Source organism: Xyrauchen texanus, chromosome 42, assembly GCF_025860055.1.
Source record: "Xyrauchen texanus isolate HMW12.3.18 chromosome 42, RBS_HiC_50CHRs, whole genome shotgun sequence".
Taxonomy (NCBI): domain Eukaryota; kingdom Metazoa; phylum Chordata; class Actinopteri; order Cypriniformes; family Catostomidae; genus Xyrauchen; species Xyrauchen texanus.
Genome location: NC_068317.1, coordinates 33,519,208 through 33,527,328, shown reverse-complemented (window position 1 = coordinate 33,527,328; position 8,121 = coordinate 33,519,208). Strand labels below are relative to the sequence as shown.

Here is an 8,121-nt window from a genome sequence, read left to right as displayed (position 1 = left end):
ATTTTGGTTGTCAACGTTCCATCAGCTCTTTAGAATTGATGCCTAAGAATATAATTCACTTTCAGGTATAAAGATGCAATGAAAGTGAATGGTGTCGGAGGCTGTCATTCTGCCGAACATCTCCATTTATGTTCCATACAGGTTTGGAACAACATTAGGAAATTATGACTTTCCATGAGAATTGTAACATGTGGGTGAGCTATTTTTTTTAAGTGGTTCAAACTGAATTAATTGCAACAAGATTTTAATGAAAAGTACATTTTTAACACTGTGCTTGTCCTGCATATCTAAAATATATATGTATATATATATAAAACAAAGTGCATAGTCCCAACAGCCAGACAAAAGGCAATCAAATACACTCAATACCAAGAGAATAGTAACACAGTAGTTGAGTAACTCAAAACTGCAGGTGTGTATTGCAGCATCACAAGTACACCGTTTGGTCTCTACGGACGTGTGACTGGGTTTAGAAAGGTTCTGTTGAGAACATTATTTTACAACTTATTGTTACAAATTATATTATTTGACAGTTTTTATAATCCTTGATTTACTATCTTCATTCATGTACTGTACAGTATGTTGAATAATTGTTAACGTTTCAGAGGAGACATGTGCACACAGTCTGTGTGATGCTTTATTGACGATGTAGCATGTATTTTAGACCTGATCTCTGCATCATAAAGCTTATAAAAGCGTTCATCTGGAATGAGTCAGTGGAATCCAATTGGTGCCAGGATACACACAGTCATGCCAGCTGGGGAACACACCTGTCTCCACGTTTCATTGGAACCGTTCACATGTGGACACATTTTCAAGCTTTTTCAGGCTGTAAGTTTAATCAGACAAAATCTCATTTTTTAAAGAGAAAGGTTGCATAAGCAAAAAATTTTTATTAAATACAAATTATTTTAAATGCAAAGCATCAGCATATAATTGTGTCATTTATTTGAAAATAGTTTGTTTTTAAAAAATGTTTTTGTACTTTAGACGTTTGTTTTGTTGGAAGAGAAAAACTAGGTTCATAGCATGTGAACCACTTTTGTTTTTCGACCATTGAAAATAGGTATGTATTGGTATGTATTACCTTTTCACACTGTGTGTTTGTGGCCAAGGTTTGACACTGGCAGCACCCTCCTTACGGTTTCTAATGGCTGTTTGCCCGATCTCTCTACATGAGATAACTATTTAAGAGCCACTGCGTTCAGCACACTGACCACATCCAGACACATGAACACAGACATAATCAAGCTCTCACAAATATACCCCTCAAACAAAACAGCAAAATGCCTTCAAGCTCAAGAACAATGACACCTCAAACCAAGAAGCCAGGTAAACCTTCACGATCATATAACTAATATACAGTAAATCTCAGCATGTTTCTTTTCCAATGATGTTGTTAAATGCATTTATGTTTTTTGCATCATTTTTAAAAAGTTTAAGGTTTCCATTGCTATACATATTCTGAACATAGAGCTAACAGCAACATAATTCAGTCTGAAAACTTAAGTGATTGTTTCAGATTAAAATAATAAATAACAGGAAGGGTAAATGAGAGCACAGCGGCTGTTATCATAGTAAACTAATTAATGCTTTTCAATTACAGCTCAGATAATAATCTGATAAGAATTTAAATATGCCAGTTTAAAGTTTCAAATCAATAAGCTTTTTTGTTGTTGTTATTGTTTTCTTTGCATTTATGTATTGTTGTTTTTTCAAAGTTGAAGCATTTATATTACCAGAAGTATTAAAGATATTTGAATTATTGATACTGACTATCACACCTGGAGTCGTGAGTTCGAATCCAGGGTGTGCTGAGTGACTCCAGCCAGGCTTCCTAAGCAACCAAATTGGCTCGGTTGCTAGGGAGGGTGGAGTCACTTGGGGTAGAGTCACTGGTGGTGGTGGCGTAGTGGCTAAAGCACAGGGCTGTTAATCAGAAGGTTGCTGGTTCTAACCCCACGGCCACCACCATTGTGTCCTTGAGTAAGGCACTTAACTCCAGGTTGTTCTGGGAGGATTGTCCCTGTAATAAGTGCACTGTAAGTCGCTTTGGATAAAAGCGTCTGCCAAAAGCATAAATGTAAATGTAAAATGTAACCTCCTTGTGGTGGTGATTAGTGGTTCTCGCTCTCAATGGGGCGTGTGGTGAGTTGTGTGTGGATCGTGGAGAGTAGCATGAGCCTCCACATGCTGTGTGTCTCCGCGGTGTCATGCACAACGAGTCACGTGATAAGATGTGTGGATTGGCGGTCTCAGAAGCGGAGGCAACTGAGACTTGTCCTCCACCACCTGGATTGAGGTGAGTAACCATGCCACCATGAGGACCTAAGTTGTGGAATTGGGCAAGATATTTTAATATTGAAACAATTGAAATTGTTCAGAACAAACTTTCCTTTTTGGGTCTTTCCAGTGGGTATTTTTAAGACCCTATATGGGTAAATACCAGTGATTTGGGGTCTCCAGTAAATCGTGAACAAAAAAAATACATAAATGTAATTCTGATTCAATTAATTGTTTTTAAGCAAATAAGGTTGTTGTTTTTTTTCACTGAATGAAAAAAAAGCACTGATACAAATCAGCCAAACTGATGATGTATGAAGTGTGAATTGTCCAGATGGATATAATGAGTTTTGGGCTGGTCTATCGTTGGGCTATTGGTAGATGCCACCTTATTAATCAGAACAGAGGTGTTGAAACTTGTTTCGAAACTGGGCTACCGGGTCAGTCAGTCACTCTTACACACATTCATACACACAGTACATACCACTCGAGTCTTGCTATTCCCGGAGGAATGTCCTTGATGGGTTAAATCTTGTCAAATGTCAAAGAGAGTGGCCATTTCATGTTAAGCTACAAGCTCAAACAGCCACACACACACACAAACATTTGAAGCATTACTTGGACAAGAAGTAAAAATGTCCCCATAGTTATTAATTCAATAGTATATCCATTATCATGTTTAAAATAACACCACAGTGGTGTATGATGTGTGTAGCACAGATCTGCTCTCTCTTTACTGATTAAATGAAAATCAAATCTTCTTCATTCTTCAAGGCAGGAAAATTAAAGACAGAAATACTCCTGCTGGTAAGTGCAATATTAAACATCCATCTAAACTTTGAACTTTTACGAATTGATGATATTACCATTAACATTACGCAGAATTCGAATTCCATGCAAATGTTTCTTACTTTTTCCCTTTTTCAGAGAAGCTGCCAGTTTACGAGCCCAACATCCCAGAGCCCACATCCAGAGAGGAACTGATCCAATGTGAGTCACACAGTACAGGACCTTTTCATGTCTCCATCACAAACAGTTTGTCTTAAACTTAAAGTAATAGTTCACCCCAAATTATAATTCTCTTATCATTTATTCACCCTCATACAGTCTCAAAATCATATTGTACTTGACTTTGTCTTTGTCCAATACAAAGATATTTTGAAGGATGTTTGAAGTGTTTTTGTCAATGTAAGTCATAAAGGCAGCATAACGTCTATCTATAGGACTCGAGTGGCCTAATGCATGTCTTCTGAAACAATATGATCACTTTGGGTGTGAAAAGGACCCAAATACAACTCCTTATTCACAATAAATCTTCACATCTGTAGTCACGGCGCAATCTTGAGAATAGTCGTTACCCTTCTTTGCACTTAATGCATGCATCAAGGGTGAGTAAATGATGAGAGAATTATCATTTTTGGGCAAGCTATTCCTTTTGAAATATGTTGTCATTATTTTATGTCCTAACATTAAAAATTTGCAAGATGCATTAGCAAGAGATATTCCAGGTGAGCGCGGTCAGGACAGCAGTCTTCAATGATACGGCCTTTAACTAGACTGACTCAAGGGGCTCGAACGGGGCTCTCCGTAGGCCTAAAGGACCATGGAGAGGTCCCATGAGGGAAAGAGGCACGGCCTTGGAGCATTCAACCTCCTGGCGCCTCTCAGGAACCTGATGACTAGGTCATGCTTACCAAGAGACTTGCCATCAACAGCGTTGTGGTGTGCTGCTATAGCAGCTCCATAGACATTGAGAGTGGAGAGGACAGCTGCCCATCCAACTTCTCTTACAGGAAGGAAAGCACAGACCCGACTGTGCACCTTTGGGGGTCAAGAACACCACTTGGTGAAGATACACCACTTCAGGGAATACAGCTGCCTTGTAGAGGGAGCTCTGGCCTGAGTGATTGTGTTAACCACTGCGGGCGGTAGATCAGTTAGATCCTCCGCAGGCACGTGAGGCAGTGCGGTAACGACTGCATCCAGGAACTGCACAGAGACAGAAGGGCATCTTTAAAAATACGTGTGTTTAAAAAGACATTCAAATATCACTCTGCCTCCTCTAATAGAGAAAATCTAATTAGCAAATTCTACTCGCCAATTCTCATTGGCCTTTTCTCAAAGATCTGAAGGTGTCTCGGTCTATCAAGATAGGTTCAAGATCAAGGTTTGGTTGTGCCGCTGCCTCGTGACTGTGCATCTTGTCGCCCTGGGCGACTGCCCATGTCACCCATGCCTAAATCCACCACTGTATATAAAACTTCATCTGGTGGTGACTATATAGGCTATAAAACGATTAGTTTAGCAAGTACTTCAATATAGAGCATCAGTATAGAGTTTAGTCTTGATTGACGATTGAAAATAAGAGATGTGTTTCCGGCTTGTTTATAGTGAAAATCCTGAGTTATGCAACAAATCTTCTTTTTTTCCCACCGTTTTATTTGAATTAGGATTGGTTGAACAATAAACTGCATACAATTGTATTCATTTTGGACTCTTCTAGCCTCTGTCTTTGCCCGTCTTAAGACTTTTTTTTTTTACATTCTATAAATCGATTTTTAAAACTTACAGCTGGTTTATTGGTTATCGGCCTTGTCCACCACCCTAGTTATCGCTATCAGCAAAATCCACTATCGGTCGACCTCCATACAATTTATAGGTCCTGTCTGGTTAATCTTTGTAATATTAAGCCAGTTCATTAATGACATAATTCCCCAGGAAGTGACATAATTTTTGTAAGATAACTAAAGTACTGTACAAACATCAGTACGTTTTAGCAATGGACTTCTGTGATGTTTTGTAGTACTAGTTGGTTTGTCCCACTCAAAAACATGCCATATTGTTTGATAAAATGGCAAAGCTGTATGATAATATCAAAACTTCAGAGGATCAAAAATATCAAAATGCACTTCAAGTTGACACGCTCATGTATCCAAACTCAATCCCTGACCTAGCAATGGCTATCTTTAGCTTTTTATTTCCATTGTTAGGTATTCTGTTACTTTTCTAACTATTGTGTAAATAATCACATAAAGTTGAAGTGACTGAGATTAACCAGAGCTGAAAGTATGCTACCTCCTTTTTATGTATGTGCACAGATAGTTGTCATTCGGTTAATCATTTAACACGGCACTATTTGAATATCAAAATCACTATTTGGTTATTCTACAGGTGCAATACAGGTCTGCAACTTGATGAGCTCATCTAGTTCTGACAAACCTTCAGGTTTTCTGGACGGATTTGGGTCAGTTTTTCAAGTACAGGGGATGTTCAAACATGGTTTTGTGTGCATCTGCACTGTTTTCCTATGTACTGTTAACACGCCCTGGTTGGACATCTTTGACTGTTGCACCAAATCTCACCATTTCCTGCATGACCACCCCGTTTTTAGTTGAAAAGACTTACATTTGTATAAATGTATCTCAAAACAGCTGCCTTGTGTTTCATTCATTGTGCTGCGTTCTGAAGAAGAGTACCCTACTTTAAGTATACCCTAATTTGTTTCCTTGCACCCCATCACAAACTTGTTACAGCGAGATTTTATCATTTGAAGATGTATGTATTGTGCTAGTTAGACTCATTGCTCACTGTGCACTTTATTTGCAGCTGTTTTCAGTAGTGTTTCAGGAAATTCCATAACAATAAACATTCTTGATTCCCTATCCCGTCTCCAGATTAAAAAACTGTTAACAGTTCATGGAACCTCGTGGTTAACTGAATGTTAAAAATGGTAACCGTGCACATCCCTACTCCTTACGTAGAGTTCTGGCAAACTAGCCACAAACTTGCCACATGCAAGAACTTGCAGAAAATCTTTGGCAAAAATGGACAATTTGTTGCAAAGCTCATCTGCATGTAAAAATTATCGATGGCAAATTTGCGGCAAATTTTCCATGAACACTTCATTTTAACAAGGGTATTCATTTTGAAAAAGTTACAGTTCAAAAGGCAAGACAAATGACCCAGAAAACAAATAAATTTACAGCAATTATAACAATATTCACCAATCATTTCAATCTTAGACTGGGTCGATCTTTCATTGGATGAGCGAACTGCCAATAAAGTGCTGTGGCTAACAGAGGGTGGAGCCAAGGTGTCCCGCATGACGAGTGAGCTGTGCCCTTGCCTGGACAGAGCAGAAAGATTTGAACACTGCCCACAGGTGTGATGTCAATTTTATTTTATTCTTATACATGCGTAATTCAACATGCATGTTAATTGAAAGACGATGGAGTATTTGCACATTAACAGAATGTTCCGGGCTTAATAAAAGTTCAGCTAAATTGACAGCATTTGTGGTGAAACGTTGATTACCACAAATAATAATTTCCCACATTTGAAAAACATAACTAATCCTGATTACAGTAAGGTGCTTTCAGTTGAAATCAAAGGGGCAGAACCAGGAGTTTTTCAAAGGGGTGGCCAGGCATAGGCAGGGGACGTCTGTAGTGGCACAGAAATTTTTGGGCAGCATTTTTGTATTTTGCATTTTGGGGTACAATAACACCAGGGACGGAGAGATGCGACAACCTTGGTGTGCACACATGTTAAGAACAGAGACGATTCCACCTCTAAAGAACTAAATTGTGCAACAAAAAAAATGACCAAAATGGCAATTGCGAGTGGTCCATGTTGGCCACCCCGCTCTGTCACTGGTCATTAAGCATTAAAATAAACATTGTTTAAAATGTATAGACACAAGATGTAATCTTTATACATGTTAACATGAGTTTAGTGTGATAAAATCGCTTACTAACCTTGTCTTTGTAAAGAGTTAACCAATTTTGCAGTTTTGTCGCCATGACAACGTAACACCGTAAACAAGGCAAGTGATTTTATCATATTAAAATAAAGAAGTACAGAGATAGTACACATTAAATACCATCCGAACATTTATGTTTACATCTTGTGGCAATAGTTCTGAAACAATGAGCTCCTTTTCTTGCACGTTCTTACACCGATTACACTTAATAAGCTGAAAATGTGACAATGTTAATGGACATGTTATTTGTCAGTGACCTATTTCTGTTTCACACATCCACAGGATGCAATGATTGCATGTGTCTCTACAGGTACTGTGTAAGGAGTCTATCTGGGCATCACGGTGTTATTGGGAGGTACTAAACTCCGGCTGGGTGTTTGTAGGTGTTACATATGAGGGTGCAGGGAGGAGGGCAGGCGGCTCTGGCCTTGGGGAGAACGAAGAATCCTGGGCTCTGGGTTGGACCGGGTCCTGCTATGATGCCTGGCATAAAGGAATAAACATCAGAGTGAAAGACGTGCCTCAATGCAGCACTATAGGGGTGTATGTGGATCAGCCCGCCGGACTGGTCTGCTTCTATGCTGTGGAGACAGAGGAAGATTCCAAGAAAAGTATCTGAAACTAATTCACAGGTTTACGAATCCCATACAGGAGAAAATGCTGCCGGGTTTCTGGATGGGAAAGCAATCCTCCTGTTTAATCCTTAAGAAAGAGGAATGAGATGAAAGACACGGACAGGGCAAGGAATTAAAGATTAGAATTACTATATATATATATAATGCTAGTATATAATGATGTATGTGTGTGTGTGTGTGGGTGTGAGAGAGTGTGTCTTTGTATAATGTGTATGTGTATATATAAAATATACATGTAAATTATCAGCATAATATGGACGTCTTTCAAGTTAGCCTACAGCATTGGAAAGTCCCCTTACTGAAAACCTTTATGATGTCACCTCAATGAAAGTTAACCAAATCAATAATGTGCTAGCTAAGTTGTAATAATTTTGCTGCAGGCTTCACACATTATCATGATGGAACTCTGTGAAATTATATCCAATGGTAAGCTAGTTGAAC

The 8,121-nt window shown here is 38.8% G+C and overlaps 1 pseudogene; it reads left to right on the top strand.

Annotated features, from left to right (window-relative positions):
- The first annotated feature begins 1,307 nt into the window (after positions 1-1,307).
- LOC127635053 (tripartite motif-containing protein 16-like) lies at positions 1,308-7,765 on the top strand (annotated as a pseudogene).
- The last annotated feature ends 356 nt before the right edge of the window (positions 7,766-8,121 follow it).